This window comes from Lampris incognitus, chromosome 9 (genome assembly GCF_029633865.1).
Source record: "Lampris incognitus isolate fLamInc1 chromosome 9, fLamInc1.hap2, whole genome shotgun sequence".
NCBI lineage: Eukaryota > Metazoa > Chordata > Actinopteri > Lampriformes > Lampridae > Lampris > Lampris incognitus.
Genome location: NC_079219.1, coordinates 5,675,068 through 5,682,440, shown reverse-complemented (window position 1 = coordinate 5,682,440; position 7,373 = coordinate 5,675,068). Strand labels below are relative to the sequence as shown.

The 7,373-nt window shown below is 45.3% G+C and overlaps 1 long non-coding RNA gene across 1 annotated transcript; it reads left to right on the top strand.

Moving 5' to 3' along the window:
- Nucleotides 1–1,045: 1,045 nt before the first annotated feature.
- LOC130117515 (uncharacterized) lies at nt 1,046–6,815 on the top strand. Its single transcript, XR_008810688.1, has 3 exons — nt 1,046–1,057; nt 3,509–3,649; nt 6,733–6,815. It is a non-coding gene; the product is annotated as an uncharacterized LOC130117515 (long non-coding RNA).
- The last annotated feature ends 558 nt before the right edge of the window (nt 6,816–7,373 follow it).

Genomic DNA, 7,373 nt, shown 5'->3' with positions numbered 1-7,373 from the left:
CTGAGAGCGGGATAAGCGGTTTGGATAATGGATGGATGGATGGATGGATGGATAATAATTTTATGATTGAAGAAAATGACAATTATCACGTTAAAGCACATTTTAGTAAAAAAAGAAAGGTGCCCTGTTCAACATTAAATTGAATATTAATTTGCACACTTAACAGCAAAGTTGTTTAAAATTAAATCAAATATAACACCAGCTGTTGTTTTCAGTTAAAGTCCACCTGGGCCCTCTTGCAGCGTGGTGGAACATGAATATACCATAAAAGACTTTGCTTTAATTTACACTTTCCACAACTGGAAACTTCTGGAAAGCTGCAGCTCTTTTTTTCCCCTCCTTTGCAGTTTTGGCAGCGCCTTTCCAGCTGCACTGTGCTGATTACGATACAGCGCCACCACATCGGCGACGGCGTAATGCCGCAACTGCAGTTAGAAATGACAAATCCACCGCGTGCAACGCTCATTAGAGAGTAGTGTTTTTCATGAAGACGCCCGTTGAGAGCTGGAGGTGGGACGGGGTTTGACGGAGGCGCCGCCTCGTGGTTCTCTATGCAGGGAAACCCCTGTGGGAGAAACATGCCACAGCCTCTCACGTCGGTCCTTGGGCAGGGGATTTGACAGGGCTTTGTAGTAAACACTTCCCCTACTTCCCAACTGCATCGCTTCAGTGCTTTGTCAGTGGAGAAAAGGGCAGCTGGAGGACACCGTGTCAGGACTGTGTACTTTAAAAAGATGACCATATCCCTTGCTTCTTCCCTGCTGTCCCCTGCTGGATTTCTCTGCCATGTTTGTCTCTGTCAACTTTTTCCCTCGCGGAGATGCGTTTTCCTGGCCGTGTGCACTCCAGGAAAGAAGCAGGGGGACTTTTTCCATTATGACATTGCCAGTTGGGTATTTTCTGTACTCTTTCAAGTTAATTAAGGCCCTCCGGTTGGTTTTGTTCCTTTTCCCACCCTGCCACAAGTGAGATAAACCGAGGAGGGAGAGAGCTTGTTGCTTCTGGTCGGGGGAGAAGCAGGAGAACCGATGTCAACATGGCAGGACTGTACTCCACGGTGGGGACAAGTCAGAGCCACCGTGGTCTGGATTAACATTGTGACGAGTCTGGGGAGATGGTGGAAAATGGGTGCTCATCTCATCATCTGCCATCACTGTGTTTTTTTGTGCCTGTCACGTACGTTCTGATTTCTCTCTTTCCTCTTCTGCTTTACCTACTGTGTCATGCTTCTATCCATTATGGAGACACCAAAAAAAGAGCGCTTCTTTTTTTTCTTTTTTTTTCTTAATGTTTCCCCCCTTTTTCTCCCCAATTGCACCCAGCCAATTACCCCACTCTTCTGAGCCATCCCGGTCTCTGCTCCACCCCCTCTGCTGATCCGGGGAGGGCTGCAGACTACCACATGTCTCCTCCCATACATGTGGAGTTGCCAGCCGCTTCTTTTCACCTGACAGTGAGGAGTTTCACCTGGGGGGGGCGTAGTGCGTGGGAGGATCACGCTATTCCCCCCAGTTCCCTCTCCCCCCCGAACAGGCACCCTGACTGACCAGAGGAGGCGCTAGTGCAGCGACCAGGACACATACTCACATCCAGCTTCCCACCTGCAGACACGGCCAATTGTGTCTGTAGGGACGCCCGACAAAGCCGGAGGTAACGCGAGGATTTGAACCGGAGATCCCCGTGTTGGTAGGCAACGGAATAGACTGCTACGCCACCCGGACACCCTAAAAGAAGGCTTCTTGAGGCAATACTGCTCCATGAGGCTTTATCACTTTCTGTTTTGTCTGATTTCTTTTTTTGATGCCTACATTTTTACATTTGACCAGTGCTAGAAAAGAACACGTCTTTATGTCTGTGATAATATACTGCTGTACAGACAAACCCCTCGCTCCCTCCTTTCATTTTCTTACCCTTCTTATTCCTCACATCACCTCCATGTTTTAACTATGACAACCTTCTCCTCCTGTTCCTCCATCACGCTTCCTGTCTCTTCGTCAAATTTCCCCCCTCACACCCTTCCTCCTCCTGTCCTACTCTCCAGCATTATAGTGAACTTATAAGTACATGTACATTTTAAATTCCTCAAAGTTAGTTTAGGCGGCACGGTGGTTAGAGCGGTCGCCTCACAGCAAGAAGGTCCTGGGTTTGAGCCCCAGGGTAGTCCAACCTTGGGGGGGTCATCCTCTGTGTGGAGTTTGCATGTTCTCCCCGTGTTTCCTCTGGGGGCTCCGGTTTCCTCCCACAGTCCAAAAACATGTAGGTCAGGTGACTCAGCCATACTAAATTGTCCCTAGGTAGGAATGTTTGTGTTTGTGTGTGTGTGTGTGTGTGTGTGTGTGTGTGTGTGTGTGATGGCCTGGCGGCCTGTCCAAAGTGTTTCCCGGCCGTCCACCCAATGACTGCTGGGATAGGCTCCAGCATCCCCGCGACCCTGAGAGCAGGATAAGCGGTTGGGATAATGGATGGGAAGTTAGTTTACTTTTTGTATATTTTTAGTGTACTGTGCCCTCTTGACCTTTCAGGTCATCTGGGAAGGGTCTGTTTACCATTCCTAGAGTGAAAGAAAATCATGGTGATGCAACACAGTGGGAACAAAGTTCCAGAAGATATGACTCACCCCAGTTGTGATCACTTATAAAACTAAGCTAAAAACTTTTATTTCTTCCATTGCCTTTGACTGAATGTTCAGCCTACTGAAAGTCACACTTTGATTCTTATTTGCTTTGTACTTTGATTCTTTTTAGTGTGCTGTTTTATTTCCCACCTTTTTTATCTTTTAATTTCGTTATTTAATTTCTTCATCTTATCTTATGGCTTATTTGAAACACTGTGAATTGGCTTGGTGTATGACGTGCTGTACAAATCATCTGCCTTATTTCTATACCAGGTGTACTTAGAAAAAGCACTTAAAGGGCGTCCGGGTAGCGTAGCGGTCTATTCCGTTGTCTACCAACATTGGGATCGCCAGTTCGAATCCCCGTGTTACCTCCGGCTTGGTCGGGCGTCCCTACAGACACAATTGGCCGTGTCTGCGGGTGGGAGGCCGGATGTGGGTATATGTCCTGGTCGCTGCGCTAGCGCCTCCTCTGGTCGGTCAGGTCGCCTGTTCGGGGGGGGAGGGAGGAACTGGGTGGAATAGCGTGATCCTCCCACGCGCTACGCCCCCCTGGTGAAACTCCTCACTGTCAGGTGAAAAGAAGCGGCTGGTGACTCCACATGTATGGGAGGAGGCATGTGGTAGTCTGCAGTCTTCCCCGGATCAGCAGAGGGGGTGGAGCAGAGACCGGGACGGCTCAGAAAATAGGTTAATTAGCCAAGTACAATTGGGGAGGGGAAAAATGGGGGGGGGATTTTAATATTTGCTTAACTAAATTTCTCTTTTTGGGATTTCATGTCGCAGGAAGATCTGATCTTTTTTGTCTGTGTGTGGTGAAGAGCTTTGCAAACCTGATTCAAAAAGGTGCCATTGAAAGAAAGGTTAACTTACTGACTTACTGATTTACCCTAGCATCATCGCTGGAGAAGGAGGCGCAGTTTGAAACCTCTTTCTCACCGACGTGGGTGAAGGAGGGGGAGACTCTGACCCTGCAGTGTGTCCTCACCTCTGCCCTGCTGCCCGTCCAGCAGGAGGTCACCTGGTTCAGAGATGGTGAGTGGAGGCCAGCTGTTTTGTACTCATACTAGATGAGGTGCTTAATACACTGGTTTTTTCTAGTGATGTTTTTCCTGCATTGTCCATCGGCTGTTTTTCTGTTGATTTAAATCAAATCCACCTCAACATTTGCTGAGGTCTGATCTGATGTCTGCTTAAAATTTCCAGTAAACAAGTAATATCTGTTTTTATCTATCTATCTATCTATCTATCTATCTATCTATCTATCTATCTATCTATCTATCTATCTATCTATCTATCTATCTATCTATCTATCTATCTATCTATCTATCTATCTATCTATCTATCTATCTATCTATCTATCTATCTATCTTTCCGTCCGTCCGTCCATCTGTCCGTCCGTCTTGTCTGTCTGCCTATCAAGTTAAATCATAATTTTTCTTTTTTTTTTTAAATTATTAGCCGCTTGAAATCAATTATATTAGCACTACTTTAAAGCTGAAGTCTAGGACTCTTCTGCCTTAATAAACAGTTATTTATCCATCTGGACCATGGAGTCAGGTTACATAAGACTATATGGGTAACACTTAAGAATAACTACATTAGTTAAGTATTAGTAACTACTGAACTCATCATTTGTAAAGCATTTGTAAAGCAAGCCATGCACCAATGGTTAGTGAGTGTGTCAATAGATGTTTTATAAATACTTATTAATACTGCTATAATAATAAAAATACAATCTTATATTTATAATATGATATATATATATATATAAAATATCATATATTATATATAGAGAGATCATCTATATATATTTAATATCTATATAATAATGCAATCTTCGTGTTTGATGTTTGCTCTTCTGACCACGTCTTCCAGTCCTCCTGATGGATTGCTTGAATCCACGCCTGTCTTCTTTGTTTTTCGATTGGAGTTTTCCCTTTCGGCATGCGATAAAAATGCAGATGCTTTACAAATGATGACTTCAGTAGTTCCTAATACCTAACTAATCCTTCATAGTGTGTAGTTATTCTAAAGTGTTACCACTATATGGCATCTTTACCATGGTTGAAGACACTCTGTATAGCCCAACGGTGGCTAACCATGTGCCATGGAGAGCCATGTGTATGCAGGTTTTCATTCCAGCCAGACTCCACACCAGGTGAGTTCACTGATACATTCTTCCTCTTTGGTTGAAGGGTTGCTAATCAGTGAAATCACTTGGTGTGGAGTCTGGCTGGAATGAAAACCTGCATACACATGGCTCTCATGGCACATGGTTAGCCACCCCTGGTCTAGCCTACCACTGTCGAAATGTTTGACTGGGTTGGATGAACACTGGTGTAGCAGAAAACGTGTTCCTACTCAAACAGGAAAAAGGATTGAAACATGATGACGATATGGCCATGATTCTGTTAAGACAGCCAGAACAGTGTTCCCATATAGTCTGATGTTGTTTGTAATACATTAGATTGCCCATGTGAGCTTTGGTCTGAGAATACTAGTTTTACACGGATGGGAGCTGTTAACTGCTGAGCTGACGGCACCCAAGCTGCATTGGCTGATACACCATGTTTGTTGTTCTTGCTGCCAGAAGGGACGGGTCAGGGAAGTCACTGATTTAAGCTTTAAGCATTAAAGAAGCCCTTGACCCTTTTAGTGAGTTTGCTGACATATACAGGTTAAAACTATCTAAAGGTTAACACATGTCAGGCTGGTCTTGGTATTCTGTGATGTTAGCATAGCAGGAAAAACACAGCTGCAGCTAATATGGATCTGTTTGACTTAGGTATGCCAGCATATCTGTCAGCAATGAAAGACAGACAGAGCCAGCACAAACAATTGTCAATAGTACTGTCAATCCTGGTTCTTTTAGGTTAGGTGACCACACCTCCTCCACCCTGACCCTCAGCACAGGTGCCCCTCAAGGCTGTGTTCTGAGCCCCCTCCTTTTCTCGCTCTTTACCCACGACTGCCCGCCAACTCACCCTTCAAATGTAATAGTTAAGTTTGCAGATGACATCACAGTCATTGGCCGTATCACCAACAATGATGAGACGGCCTACAGGGACAAGATTCAGCACCTCACATCATGGTGCACTACCAACAATCTTGTTCTCAATGTGCAGAAGACGAAAGAGCTGATTGTGGACTTCAGGAGGTGTAGAAGCTGCAGCCACTCCCCCACACACATCAATGCGGTGGGAGTGGAGCATGTCCCCAGCTTTACGTAAATTCCTTGGAGTCCACATCAGCAAGGACCTCCCCTGGACATCAAACACCCAGGCTCTTGTGAAAAAGGCCCAACAACGCCTGCATTTGCTGAGGAGGCTGAGGAGCATCCATCTATCCCCCAAAATCTTCACCAACTTCTACCACTGCACCATAGAGAGCATCCTGACCAGCTGCATCTCAGTGTGGTACAGCAACTGCACCTCAGTAGACCAGAAAGCTCTGCAGCGGGTCGTCAAGGAGGCCCAACATATCACCGGTACCCAGCTCCCAGCCATAAAAGACATTTATCACAAACGCTGCCTTCGAAGGGGTCTGAGCATCAGCAGAGACCCCACCCACCCCAACCATGGACTGTTCTCCCCCCTGCGCTCTGGGAGGCGCTACAGGAGCCTCAGAGCCCGCACTACCAGGCTCAAAAACAGCTTCTTTCCACAAGCTGTTGCCCACCTGAACCTGGCCACCCACTGAATGTCTGTGGATATTTTTAAATATTTTTTACTCGTGCTCCTTTTTTTAATTGTTTTTAGCTTTTGGGCTTCATGTGTGTATATCTTGTACTATGTTTGCTGTGTTTGTCTGTTTGTCTTGCACTGTTTGGTGAAGCCACAGCCCTCATTTCATTTTTAACACGTGCCTGCCCATTGTTTTTAATGACAGTACATTGAATTGAATTGAATTTTGCACACCTACATCTAACAGCCCCATTATTATTGCTATGCCTACATCATAGAGTACCAAGACCCACCTGGCATATTTTAAATGGTTTTTAACCCGTAGATGTCTGCAAACTCATTAAAATGGTCAAGGGTTTCACTACTCTTTAATGTCTTCATCAATTTATCGCACAAAATTAAAAAACACGTCATTATCCAATCATCCTACAGGGGTCCAGATACATCCGTCAAACAAGGTGGACATTAAGACAGCAGGTTGCTCTGCCTCCATCACTGTAACGGGGGTCCACAAGGAGCATGAGGGAACGTACTCCATCCGTTTGAGGACCTGGGATGGGGTCCAGGAACACAGCGCCTTTGTCTATGTCAAAGGTGAGTTGTAACATTGTAACTGTAACTTACATGTCACAAGATGATGAGCGCCCTTCTAAAATGAAATATGCACCCCTCCTGAGAAAGAATACAGCATATCCTACGTACAGTATATTTGTTTAGTTCACATATTCATTTATTGCTGATGCTGTGGAGAATGTGTGAGTGTATACCTGAAAGGGGAAAACACTGATTCCAGCACCAGTGACATGAAAATGGTGTGGTGTGCAGTATGACTTTGGCTCCAGATAGATACAATCTAAATAAGAAGATGAGCGCCCTACTGTTAAAATACAGAGTAGTATGTGGTAAGATGGCAGTGCGGACTCGATTTGCAGTGGCCTCACCCAGTGCCGACTATGCGGTGTCGTTGTTCACATCTACAACCGGGTTTGTGTCATCATGTGAATAACTTTACGAGGATTTATGTCTGTGATCGTTGATTTTGTTTGATGGCTGGGAGAGCTGGTGTTGGATTG